The sequence below is a fragment of the Bos taurus genome, chromosome 19, assembly GCF_002263795.3.
Source record: "Bos taurus isolate L1 Dominette 01449 registration number 42190680 breed Hereford chromosome 19, ARS-UCD2.0, whole genome shotgun sequence".
Classification (NCBI taxonomy): Eukaryota; Metazoa; Chordata; class Mammalia; order Artiodactyla; family Bovidae; genus Bos; species Bos taurus.
Genome location: NC_037346.1, coordinates 33,101,489 through 33,114,774, shown reverse-complemented (window position 1 = coordinate 33,114,774; position 13,286 = coordinate 33,101,489). Strand labels below are relative to the sequence as shown.

The 13,286-nt window shown below is 41.5% G+C and overlaps 1 non-coding gene across 1 annotated transcript; it reads right to left on the bottom strand.

Moving 5' to 3' along the window:
* Positions 1-500: 500 nt before the first annotated feature.
* On the bottom strand, positions 501-572 carry TRNAW-CCA (transfer RNA tryptophan (anticodon CCA)). The gene has a single exon. It is a non-coding gene; the product is annotated as a tRNA-Trp (tRNA).
* Between the last annotated feature and the right edge of the window lie 12,714 nt (positions 573-13,286).

The following is a 13,286-nucleotide window of genomic DNA, read 5'->3' as shown; positions in this document are numbered from 1 at the left end:
TCCTATAAAGAAGTTATTTTCATGTGTTTAAAAATAATTGACATTTAGTTTCCCCATAACTCTCTCGTCCTGTCTTCCGTTGTGCTGTTTGCGTGTTCATCGCTCAGTCCAGTCCCACTCTTTTGGACCCTTGGGACTGTATCCCACCAGGCTCCTCTGTCCATGGGATGGGTTCTCCCAGCAAGAATACTGGAGTGGGTTGCCCTTTCGTTCTCCAAGGGATCTTCCTGACCCTGGGATTGAGCCCAGGTCTTCCACATTGCAGGGAAACTCTTTACCAACTGAGCCACCAGGGAAGCCTGTACTGTTTATCTCTTTTAAAAATAGCTCTTCGGGTGACAAGGGGCTGCAGTGCTCGGTTCACACCCCCAGGAGTCTTCCATGTCACCCCTGTCAGATAAGAAAACGACACTATTGCAGAGGAATAGGAGCACGGAAGCACGAACAAATCCTAAGCGGTCCAAAGTCCCCGGTTTGCTCGGTGCGAAAATGCGGAGTTATGACCTCGACGTGACTTGAACACGCAACCTTCTGATCTGGAGTCAGACGCGCTACCATTGCGCCACGAGGTCACGAAAGCTACCTCACTTTTGATCCTTTAAGGCTCCTCAGTCCCGCCCATCCAGGTCACTTCTTAGAGTAGACTCTGCTTTCCCGGTAAACTTCCGGTCAAACAGAAAAAGAGCGGGATTGGGCGGAGGACCTGGCTGTGCGAGCTCCCAGGACTCCCGGCCCACCCAAGCCCAGGCGGGGAAGCAGCTGCAAAACCCAAAGTCCGGCCGGTGCGGGGGTTGGGTGAGTGCAGTACCGGATTGCCGCCGCTGAAAACCATTAAAGAGGGGAACAAAACCCGAAATCGGCGTGCACAGCTGTGAGGTGACTTTGGAACTTAGCATAAAATTAGATGCTTCTGTGTCCACCCTTCGCCCCATCCTCCGTCATTTTTGAACATTACATAAGTGTGCAGTAACAATTAAATTCAATAATCCCACCACCCGCTGTAAAGCATTTTGATGTATTTCTTTCCAGATTTCCAACCTACTCCAGTATTCTTGCCTGGAGAATTCCATGGGCAGAGGAGCCTGGCAGGCTACAGTCCATGGGGTCGCAAGAGTCAGACATGACTTAGCGACTAAACCACCACCACCAGTGTCCACCTGTGTGTGTTAAACCTTCTTTGCTGTAAAGTACAGCAGTTACAGAAATTGGCACAAAGCAAAGAGAAGGATCGCAAACCCTTGCTCCCCCCAGACCTGCCAGCCACCCCAAGAGCTTGACATCTGCCTTCCTCCCCTACAAGCAGTCGACCTGGATGTCTATGGAAAGGACTTCCGTGCTTCATAGTTTTATCACCCAAAGGTGCATCAGTAAAAACTGTGGTGGCGTTCTGTCTGGGGCATGTGTCACTTTACATCCACCCCGTTCTCAGGTTTCACATTTCTGTTGTCAGTGTGTCTTGTTACTAGAGAATGCTGACTTACATCATTTAGTTATGCTTTCCATGGCGGTCCTCCACTGTATGCTATTTCCCCCTTGGTAATTAATAAATATTTTGGGGATAAATGCTTTCAGGCTATGCAAGCTGTTTCTCTTCAGACTTGCACCAGTTTTAGCATCCAGACTTGACTGCAACAACTATGACTGTGGTGTTTGTCTCACGGTCATTTTCTGTTTCCCTTTTTCCATCTATGTTCGTCAACATAATTCTCTATGGGAAAGAAGTGGTACTTCTTGGGGTTTTCCTGGTGGCTGGTTAGTTAAGACTCTGCACTTCCATTGTAGGGGCCGCTGGTTCAATTCCTTGTTGGAGAATTAAGATCCCTCAGGACCAAAAAGTTGAAAACAAAAACAGAAGAACTGGTACTTCTCTTCCGTTTAGTTAGGTATTACATATTCATTTATTTATTTGCATCAATACAGATTCATGGATATTTTTAAAATTTATAGTTTTAATCCATGCGTATTAGTTGCCCAGTCCTGCTTGACTCTTGGTGACCCCATGGACTTGGGCCCGCCAGGCTCCTCTGTTCATGGGATTTCCCAGGCAATTATCCTGGAGTGGGTTGCCATTTCTTCCCTCAGTGGATCTTCCCAACCCAGGGATTGAACCCAGGTCTCTTAACATTGCAAGCAGATTCTTTACCATCTGAGCTACCAGGGAAACTCTTTTCATCCATAGAATACCATTTTTAATAATGTTTCTGAAAGTCTCCCAGCTTTGGCTACAAGTCCTTCTGGTTGGTTCATGTGGCCTTTTGACATCTGCATCCTGTTTTCAGCACTTTTTTAGTTTCTGACACAAGATGTTCCAGGATTATTTTTTAGTTTCCTTGCACCAGGAATTAACCAGAAAACCATTTCTCCAAGGAGCTCTGGTTCCTGTTTTTGGAATATGGTTTTAAGAAATCAAGATCTGGCTGTTGGGTGTGCTCATTACAATGGGCTGTCACCCTCCTTTTCATTATTTGTAGCTTCTCTGACACTGAGAAACACAGCTCTCATTAGTCATAATATATGCACTTATTATACATATGTAAACATACATATATGTGTTTCAGAATTACTAACCTATACACCTGTAAGAAAAGATTTACTAAGAGGATTACCTTATATGTGTATGGCTTTTTGTTTTTGCCTTTAGCTTTACAGGCAAAATACTGTTTTGGAAAGTCATTAGTTCTTCTCTTCCCCAGGTCCTCCATGCCTGGTTATATTATTTATCTGTAGTACAGTTAGGTTGTTACTTTTATATTCCATTTCTGGTTCATACAGGCACACACCTGATTACTTTTATTTTCTTTAAACTTCGGCATTTGTAAAATATTACCATGGTTCTAAGTGCCAGAGCTGTGTGAAAGGGTATACTAAAAACTGTGTCACTCTCTTGTCATCTCCATTACCCAGACTCATTGCCCTCTTCTTTCCAGCTCTTCAACTACAGCTGTAGGTAACTAATCTTTTCAGTTTCTGGTTGATCCTTCCTGCATTCTTTTGCACAAATGAGCAGGTATATGTTTATTCTATTACACCCTTTTCTTTCTTAGATAAAGGATAGCACACTATAATTATTATTTTGCCCTTTGCTTTTTTTAGCTTAGCGAAAAGGAAATCACTCCACGTCAGTTTGTTGAGATCTTTCTTTCTTACAGCTACACAGTGTTTTCTGGTGTGGATGCAAGCGAAGCTTACTCAATCACTTTCCCATAGTTTTTGCAGAATATTTCCAAGATTCATCCATGTTGCTGTATGTATCAACACTCCATTCTTTTTTAGTGCCTAATAATATTCCATTGCATGGATATATCAAATTTTATCTATCAGATTGGTACAGTTAAAATCTACCAAAATACCAAATGGAGATTTTTTCAAATAGAGGAGTAATCAGATTCTCCCCTTTACAGGTTTTTAAAAAATTGTTGAAGGTTGTAGTAATCCATTTGTTTTTGTTTGTTTTTAGTCACCAAGGCGTGTCCAACTCCTTTGTGACCCCACAGACTGTGGCCCACCAGGCTCCTCTGTCCATGGAAGAGTACCGGAGGCAAGAGTACTGGAATGGGTTGCCATTTCCTTCTCCAGGGACTGAACATGTCTCTTCTCCATTAAAGGTGGATTCTTTGCTGCTGAGCCACCAGGGAAACCCCATATAATAACTTACATCTGCTAATCCTAAACTCCCAATCCAACACTCCCCATTCCTTTCACCCTTGGCAACCACAAGTCTGTTCTCAATATCCGTCTGTTTCTGTTTAGTAATATGAATTTCAAATATTTTATCTTGCAGTTCTAAAATTTCCACTTGATTTCTGGAAGATTTTGTTTTGAAATATTCTATCCCAGATGTTTTAAAAATCACTTGTAATCCTCTTTCCTTCTAGCTTTCTAAACATATGAATCACAGCAGTTTTGACTGTTCATTCCAGGTCTGGATCATTTCTGGATTTGTTTCTATTGACTGTTCTGTTTATTATTGCTCACCAATTTTCCCCTCTGGTGAATGTTGATTTAACTTTTTATTTTTTTCTGGACAATGTGGATGATGAATGTAAATTTTAGAAGCTCTGGCCTGATTACACTAACTTCCTTTCCTTCTGCCTTGTAAAGCGATGAGCACTGGCCCCACAGAGAAACCACTGTGAGGGAGACAACAGCTTTCTCCTCAGGAGACTCGAGTCCAGAATCTGCTGTTGCACTGATCCTCTTATCACATTTCTGGATGTACCTGGGTTTCCTGGTGTATCTACTGCCTGGGGATGTGGAACATCAGCATTTTCTATGGTGAAAATATCACCTAAAGTGACAGGGTGCTGCTCTGCTCACATGGTGGTTTCAGGGAAATCCCTGGTGCAGATGGGTTGGCAGGAGTTGAGTTTTCTTTTGAAGATTGGGATCCGCTCTCCTCAGTTATTTTGCTGTTCTCAAAAGCTCATTTCCTTCTTCTAGAGATTTCATGGGCTTCCCTAGTAGCTCAGCTGGTGAAGAATCTGCCTGCAATGCAGGAGACCCTGGGTTCAATTCCTGGGTTGGGAAGATCCCCTGGAGAAGGGAATGGCTACCCACTCCACTCCAGTATTCTGGCCTGGAGAATTTCATGGACTGTATAGAGATTTTACATGGAAAGAATTTTACATGGAGATTCCTTTTCCAATTTGTATGGGATGCAAAAATTCTCCAACTTGGTAAAGTGAAAGTGAAGAAAGTGAAACTGAAGTCGTGTCCGACTCTTTGCGACCCCATGGACTGTATCCTACAACGCTCCTCCGTCCATGGAATTTTTCAGGCAAGAGTACTGGAGTGGGTTGCCAGTTCCTTCTCCAGGGGATCTTCCTGACCCAGGGATTGAACCAAGGTCTCCTGCACTGCAGGCAGACGCTTTACCCTCTGAGCCACCAGGGAAGCCCAACTTGGTAAAGGCAATGTCAAAATAGCAATTATTAAAAAGGATGCGATTGCCCAGTATTGGCAAAGATATGGGGCAGAAGGTACCCTCATATGTAACTGGTGAGAGTCAGGGCTTTTGGAAGGCATTTGGCATGTGTATTAAAAGGCCTTATTAATATGTGCACTTTGTCCCAGAAATTCCATTTTTATGACCCCATGGAAAACAGTTAAGGATATTTGCAGTGATTTTCCTGTAGGGTTATTAAAATTGTTTCTAACAGTGAAGAATCAGCAGCAGTTTTAGCTGCTCTTTTCCAGAAGCAGAGTCTAGATTTTCAAAATATGAGAGGGAGGAAGAATACTCCAGGTTGGGTTCCCCAGCCAACTCTGAGTGGATCTTTGCACGGAGGGTTTTGGGATCACAAGAGAAGGAAGCAGGACTGGGTAGAGAGAGGAGACAGCTGTTATGCAGATTCAGTGAACACATCAACTGACCCCATGAAGAGCTCCAAGTTTACAACTGCCTCAGCGTTAAGTGGAAAGGCCAGATCTCTACTCCTGGGTCAACTAGTTGTTGGATGTGGGCTGTCCCGGGAACGGGTCTGCTTCAGGGGTGAGGTGACTTTCAACCTCAGGACTGCTTGCCAACAGCATGTCTAGGGTATGTTTAAGGTGTGTAGAATAAACACTTCAGTTCTGAAAGTGGGGACTGGGCAGCCCACTGTTTCATCACCGGGATTCACTTCATATGACTTTTGGGAGAAGCAACACCAGGATTCTGGAGGGTCTGTTTTCCTGGAAGAAACTTACAAGGGAGATAAACTACAGTCTCCTCTCCCCCTGCTGCTGGTCTTAAGGTTGTAATTTATATTCACTGTTGCCTCCTCAACCTCAGCCAGCACCTGCACTCATCTTGGTGGCTTACCCATTGGCAAGACTCAGACATTCATCCTTGGGGCCCTGGTTGCCATGTGCTCCTCAGGCTATGACTGCTGTGTTTGTTATTCATCACCAAGATGGGTAAGTTGGTACTAGGAGGTATTCTAAGACAATGGGGAATTACCTGGGGGTCAAACATATGCCTCCCTTCCCCCACTGCAGTAACAGCCCCACACTCTCCTAGAGATCAGGATCAGATATCCCTGTAGCAGTGCTGGCTCCTCTTGTTGCTGCCTGGTCCCCTGGCAGCAGCTGCAGTTTACATCTCAAAGGGACTATCAATGACTATCAATGTGTTTCCTGAATTAACTGTTCTACAAAGTGTGGCCTACACTGGCACTTATGGCATGCCTTCAACAGGCCATTCCAGTTCCAGTGTCGATCACCCTGGAAGCTTCTGGGGACGTGGTTGGTGATACAATTAGTGGATCCTGTGAGAATATGCACAATCCATTAACCTCCTCTGCTGTAAAGTCTGTTAAAGGATAAACAAGGATAAAGCTCCTTGTTTATTATGTGGATGTTATCATGTGGATGAATCAAACATTCTATGAGCCCCAAGATAGTGAGTGGTTTTGTCTGAGACCTTGCAAGCAGGAAAGGAAAGCAAATAGCTAGAATATGAGTTGATTCAGTCATATGAATTGCTGTTGCTTTCATAACAGAAGGGATCCAGTGGCACTAACTTGCCACCAAGTGTCTGACTGGTCTCCTAGTGGGGTGGTAACCATATTAGGGACCTAGCACTGGGGAGCCTGTGGCTGGAAGGCTGGACGGTCAGCAGTTGCAGAAAGTGAACAAGCCTTGGGAAGGGGCAGCCTGGGATGATGGGCATATATGCAGAGCTTCCATCTCTGCCACCAGGGCTTCAAAATTTAAGCTTGTGTTGTCAGTACTGAGTGACTGAACAAAAGCTGATGGACATCAACTTAGATCCTGGACAGAAATGAAGTATAGGAGCTGGGCTTACATTTACCTGGCTTTTCCTCTGTTTATGGAGCGCAGGGAGAAAATTCCGCTCTTACTGTCAGAATTTAGGGGTGTTGCTGGGAGACAAAGGGGTGATATCCTAGAGGAGAAAGGTTTACAGTTACTTCCCCTCAAACCTTTAGCTGACTTCCAAGCTGTGAAACGAGAGAAACCCTGTAAAAAGCAGCACCTTTTTAAGGTGAGGTTGTGTGTGTTAGTTGCTCAGTTGTGTCTGACTTTTTGCGACCCCATGGACTGTAGCCCGCAAGGCTCCTCTGTCCATGGGATTTTCCAGGCAAGAATACTGGAGTGGGTTGCCATTTCCTTCTCCAGGGGATCTTCCCAACCAAGGAATCGAATTCAGGTCTCCTGCATTGCAGGCAGATTCTTTACTCTCTGAGCCACTGGGGAAGCCACCAGGGAAAGTGAGGTTAGGAAAGTTTAAATGGATGAGCTGATTTCAGCAGCTGGCACAGTACAGGGAAGATAGAGATTACAGTTCAAGATCAAGCTCTACCAAGTGAGAAGGGCTTGGTAAGGGCCTTGGAGCTTGCGCTGTGACTCCAGGAGAACCATGCTCTAGAGCAAGGACAAAACTGAGACAGACCAACTTTAACGTGATCTACTGCTGCTGCTGCTGCTGCTAAGTCACTTCAGTCATGTCTGACTCTGTGTGACCCCATAGATGGCAGCCCACCAGGCTCCCCCGTCCCTGGGATTCTCCAGGCAAGAACACTGGAGTGGGTTGCCATTTCCTTCTCCAATGCATGAAAGTGAAAAGTCAAAGTGAAGTTGCTCAGTCGTGTCCCCTTGCACTGCAGCCCACCAGGCTCCTCTGTCCATGGGATTTTCCAGGCAAGAGTACTGGAATGGGTTGCCATTGCATTCTCCGAACGTGATCCACTAGTACTCTGTTAAAATACAACCTTATCCTCTCTAGAGGAAGATAAACCAGGGATCTCTGCAATTTTTATACTTACAATAGCTGGCATCAAATGAAATATTTTACTAATATTGAGTAGGTGTATTAAAAAATCATATAAAGCAAATATCCTCCATTAAAAAAAAAAAGATAACAGCTGACTAGATAGCAACAAAAACAACAGACATAGGAGTAGGTTCCAAAGTGTAGCTACCGTAGTTAACTGTCCAGGACTTGAAATAAATATTATTAATATATTCAGGAGAAAAGAATGGAGAATTTCAGCAGATACCTACAATCCATATAAAGAGAGGACAAAAATTCCAGAAATAAAATCTGACTAAAGTTAAAAATTCAAAATGTGGGTTTATTAGCAGATTAAGACAGTGGAGGTATATAGTTTGATGCACACAGAGAAGAAAGAGATGGGAGATAGAAGAAGCTTTAAGAGAGACCTGGACCACAGTGAGAGACAGTGGAATGCCATTTTATTTTAGGTTATGAAAAAGATCCCCAAAACTAGCTATAATGAAAAGCAAACGTCAGATTAGAACCCTTATCCCAATGAAAATATCCTACCTAAATGAATGCAAAGTAAATATACAAAAAAAAAAAAAGAAAGAAAGAAACAGTAAGGACAAAAGCTGAGATAAGTCACTGGATGCTCTGATAACCAGGCAAAGGGAACATGATCCAGTTAGAATAAGGAAAGTCTGGGAAGAACTAAGAACACAGGAATAGGCAAATATGTGAATAAATATGAGTAAACACTGTTTAACATAGTGATAATAATATCTTTTGGAGTTTAAAACAGAAATAAAATATATGGCTACAATGGAACAAAAGGCAGAGTATCAAGGGAATTAGACCATTATTTTTCTTCATTGCTTTGAAATATTGAAATACTAATTTCAAGAGTGCTCCAATGAGTCAAAGACATTTTAGGGGTAATGATTTTTCAGATGTTTCAATATTAGGACAACCTTACAATTTTAAAAATTAAGGAAACCAAAGACTTTTTATTTTTATAAATTATATCAATATTTATTGTATTTGAAACTAAAATCGGAAAAATGTTTACTGTTTTATTGATTTAAAAATACTAAACTTACAATATGATATTGAAAAATATTTTTGAAAAAAAAATCTTCAAAACAAAAAATTAGTGCTAAGAGTGGTGGTGTTTGAAATTTTTTGCAAATCTCTCTTAATGCCTGACTGGAATAGTTTCCGAGGTCTGCTGTAACAAAAGCACCACAGATGAAATGGCTTAAATGACAGCAGTTTATCTACTCAAGGTTCTGGGGATAGAAGTCCAGGAGCCAGGTGTCTGCAAGGCTGGTTTCTCCCGAGGCCCCTCTCCTTGGCTTGCTGGTAGCTACCCTCCTGTGGCCTCTTCACATGGGTGTCCCTTTGAGTGTGCACTGCTGGTGGACTCTCTGTCCATCATGTTTCCTCTTAAGGACACCAGTCAGACTGTATTTAGGAGCCACCCTAACAGCCTCATCTTAACTTGTGTTAGTCGCTCAGTCGTATTTGACTCAATGCGACCCCATGGACTGTAGCCCACCAGGCTTCTCTGTCCATGAGCTTCTCCATGCAATAATACTGGAGTGGACTGCCATGCCCTCCTCCAGGGGATCTTTTGGACCCAGGGATCGAACCTGGGTCTCCTGCACTGCAGGCAGACTCTACCATCTGAGCCACAAGGAAAGCCTCCTTGTAGAAGGGTGGCTTTTAACTTATCACCTCTTTAAAGGGCCTATGTCCTAAAGCAGACATTCTTGGGCACTTGGGAGTCAGAGTCTCAGCACATGAATTTGAGGGGTGAGGGACACAGTTCACTCAGTAACAATGGCTCAATAGAAGACAGCTGAATTCTGAGATCTTCTTTTGCATTGAATATTTTGCAATATCTCATGCCATGCAGCTTCCGAAAAACAGTAATCTATACTCATGAGAAAATGAGTATGAAAAATGAGAATGAGAAAAGTAAATAATGCCTTAGATTATGAAAATAGTCCTGCTGCTCTAGGGTAGCAACCAAAATAATAACTGAATGTATAATTAAGTTGAATAGAATATGAGATAATGAAGCATATTTGATTAATACAAAGAAAAGCAATAAAGGAGAAATGGAAGAAACAAGGTAACACAAGCAGACTTACACCCAATGAGTAATTACATGAAATGAAAATGGATTACACTCACTAATTAAACTACAGAGATTGTCAGACTAGATAAGACCCTAAATGGGTACTGCTTACAGGAGACATACTGTAAATATAAGGTCACAGATTAGGTTAAAAGTAAAAAATAGGAGAAAGACATATATTGCGTATATTTGCTTTCTACTGCTGCATAACACATTAATGGAAACAGTGGCTTAAAACAACAACTGTTTATTAGCCCACAGCTCTGTGGGTCAGGAGTTCAAGCACAGTGAGGTTGGATTCTCTGCTCAGGTCTCAAAGGCTGAAATCAATGAGTCAGCTGGGTTGATTCTTGTCTGAAGGCTGAGGAAGAATCCATTTCTGAGCTAAATCAACTTGTTAGCAAAATTCAGCTCCTTGAAGTTGCAGGACTGATATTCCTGTTTCCTTGCTGGGCTCAGTCACAAGCTGCTCTCAGGTCCTACAGAGTGCACATTCCTGTCATGTGGCCCCTCTGTCTTCAAGGTCAGCAATGAAGAACATGGCTCACACTGACTCCCCCTCATATTCCCAATCTCACTCACCAGGAGGAGCCCCACACTTTTTAAGACCTCAACTGATTTGGTCTGGCCCACTGAGGGTAATTTCATTATTCTGAGTCAACTGATTTGGGACTTCAGTTATATTTGCAAAATCCCTTCACAAAAGTACCTAGATTAGTGTTTGACTGAGCAACTGGGAACCTCTTGCATACCAGGGGCCAGAAGTTTAGGGAGCAATTTAGAATTCTGCCTAACACACCATGCAGACATGAACTGAAAGAAAACTATATCTAGAATATAGAAAGATATTCTAATAACCTGCAAATAACCAGAAAGAGTTATCAATTTAAAAATGGGAGAGTCTTGAATGGCACTTCTCAAAAGAGGATATTCAAGAAGCCAGTAAACACCTAGAAAGGGACTCAACATCAGTAGAGCATAAGGTGATGCAGATTAAACCTCTAACGTGATAACACTACACACTGGAACCAGGCTCTGGAACCTTCCAGTTCATGGAACTGCTCTAGTAAAGGTGTCCTGCATTATCTCTGCACCCAAATCCAATGGACATCTTTCAGTTCTTATGTCACTTTAACCTGCTGACCTTACTGCTTAGCTCCTTTCTTGGGGAGGTAAGGCAGACAGGGTATAGGTGTGATGAGGGGTTGAAGGCAGAAAGGAACAGCCAACACAGTTTATCAAGTCATGCAGACTGTTTGACAATATAGTTTTTTAAGGGTAGTATTTCAAGGTTAGACCCTCAAAACTTTCCAATCAGGAAGTGGTACGTTTTGTCCAAAGACGACACATCTAGTAATAGTTAATAAATTTCACTATTAAAATTCAATCAAAATAGTCATTTTAACCACAACGTCAAATTCATTTTAGGGAGACAGTTCCCATCACTCACCCGAGATCCCCTTCACAACATTGTGAGAGGGTATCTGACTTTCCTTCAGTCTCCATTAAAAGTGTTGCCCTACATGCCTTGTCCTTTTCAGGGGTCAGGTCCACGGTCTGTTAGGGCCTTCTGGGACCAGGATTACAGCCTCTAGGTTCCCATTTTGACTGCACGACTCTCTTAGTATTTCCAATACTAAGTATTGGAAAGTATTTCTAATACTTTAAAATGGACTTGGGAGTCCTTGGCTGTTTCCCTCTCTATACATCAGTAATGAAATGTTGTGTGGGGCTGTACACAGACCTTTTCACCACTGTGATCTCCTTCAGTGCCATGTTGAAAGTGGAACTTGTCCTGAGGCTTGCAAGCCTTCTGGTCTATAACCTGGACACAAGTTCCAGATATTCTTGGATATATTTTGCATCTACCGGAAATTTCTATTACCTGCTTCAAATGAAACTGAGAGAGTGAAGGGTGGTGGTGAAATGCTGGATAATTTCTTTGGAATCTAGGCAGCATCCAAACCAGTTCCCAAGCTCTTAAGATCCATGATCACTCCTGCCCTGCCAAGGTATACTCAGCATCCAGGGTAATTCCTGGGACATGACAGGTGTCCACAGGGAAAAAAAAATTAGCTTCACAGAAAAATAGGTTTTCATGTTTACATAAATATTACATACTCACTGGAAAGAAAAACTGAAAAATATGGAAAAACAGAGAAAGGTAAAACAAATAAAAAAACACTGGATTCTAAAAAAAATCTGAAATGAATGTCATTAACTTTTTGGAGACCATCCCTTCATTCATGGTTATCAAATGTTTACACATAGTAGTTTTATACCATATACATTGCATTTACATTTTTCTGTTATCCTTGTCTTTCCCAGCACTTATCTTACGCTTCTCCTTCCCTCCCTCCCTTCGAGGTAACCAATATTAACAGCTTGGTGTATATTCTTGCTACCTGTTTCCATGCTCATCTAATCACATGCACACATATACACATAAATGCATGTGATCATTACTTTAACAAAAATGAAATTTTGTACATATACATCTCTGTAATAAAGCACTTACCAAAAAATTGAGGAAACACCTTTTAGTCAACTAGTGTAAATATAACTCATTTAAAAAATTACTCTCATGTTGTTCCATGGTATGGCTATATAACAGTTAATTCACCCATTCCCCAATTAGTTGGCATTCACTTTGTCTCCAGCTGGGTTTCATCTCTGTCTCTATAAATAATACTTTAACAAACATCCTTACTAATGCATATACTTTTGCACTGATGCTACTATTTCTGTGCAGCAAATTCTCAAAGTGAGACTGCTGGGTCAAAATGCCTTTAAACATTTTAAAAATCTAAAAAATATATAGCTGGATTGCAAGTGGAAATATAAGTTGATATAACCGTTTTGTAAGAGCACATGGTTTACCAAACTCCACTAGCAAAATATCTCTTAATTTCTGCCAACTCCATGAAGTGGAAGTAACATCTCATGGGTTGTTTTAACATGTACTTCCCTGAGTACTATTTATTTAGGTTCATAACATTGTTATAGGTTAATGCACTTGGAGTTGTTTTTCTATGAACAGCCATCTAGTCCAGATGGATTAAGACCTCAAGGTAAAAAATAAAATTATAAAAATCTCAGAAACAAATCTAAGAGATTATATATAACCTGGGGATTACATGGGTCCTTTTAACTAAGTAAATTAGGAATATAAAAAGGAAAAGATGTTTTACTATAAAGAATTAAAGACTTACAATCTTTTACTATATAAAAAATACAAAGGCAAATACTAGGTTAAGAAAAACATTTGGAACACACATGAGAAAGGATTAATAACTCAAATACATTAAGAGCACCTCCAGATTCATAAGAAATATAGACAGGCCAATAGGAATATATATATAAATATATATATAAGCAATCATTGAAGACAACTTGTTAAATGAATAAAATATGAAATTTGGA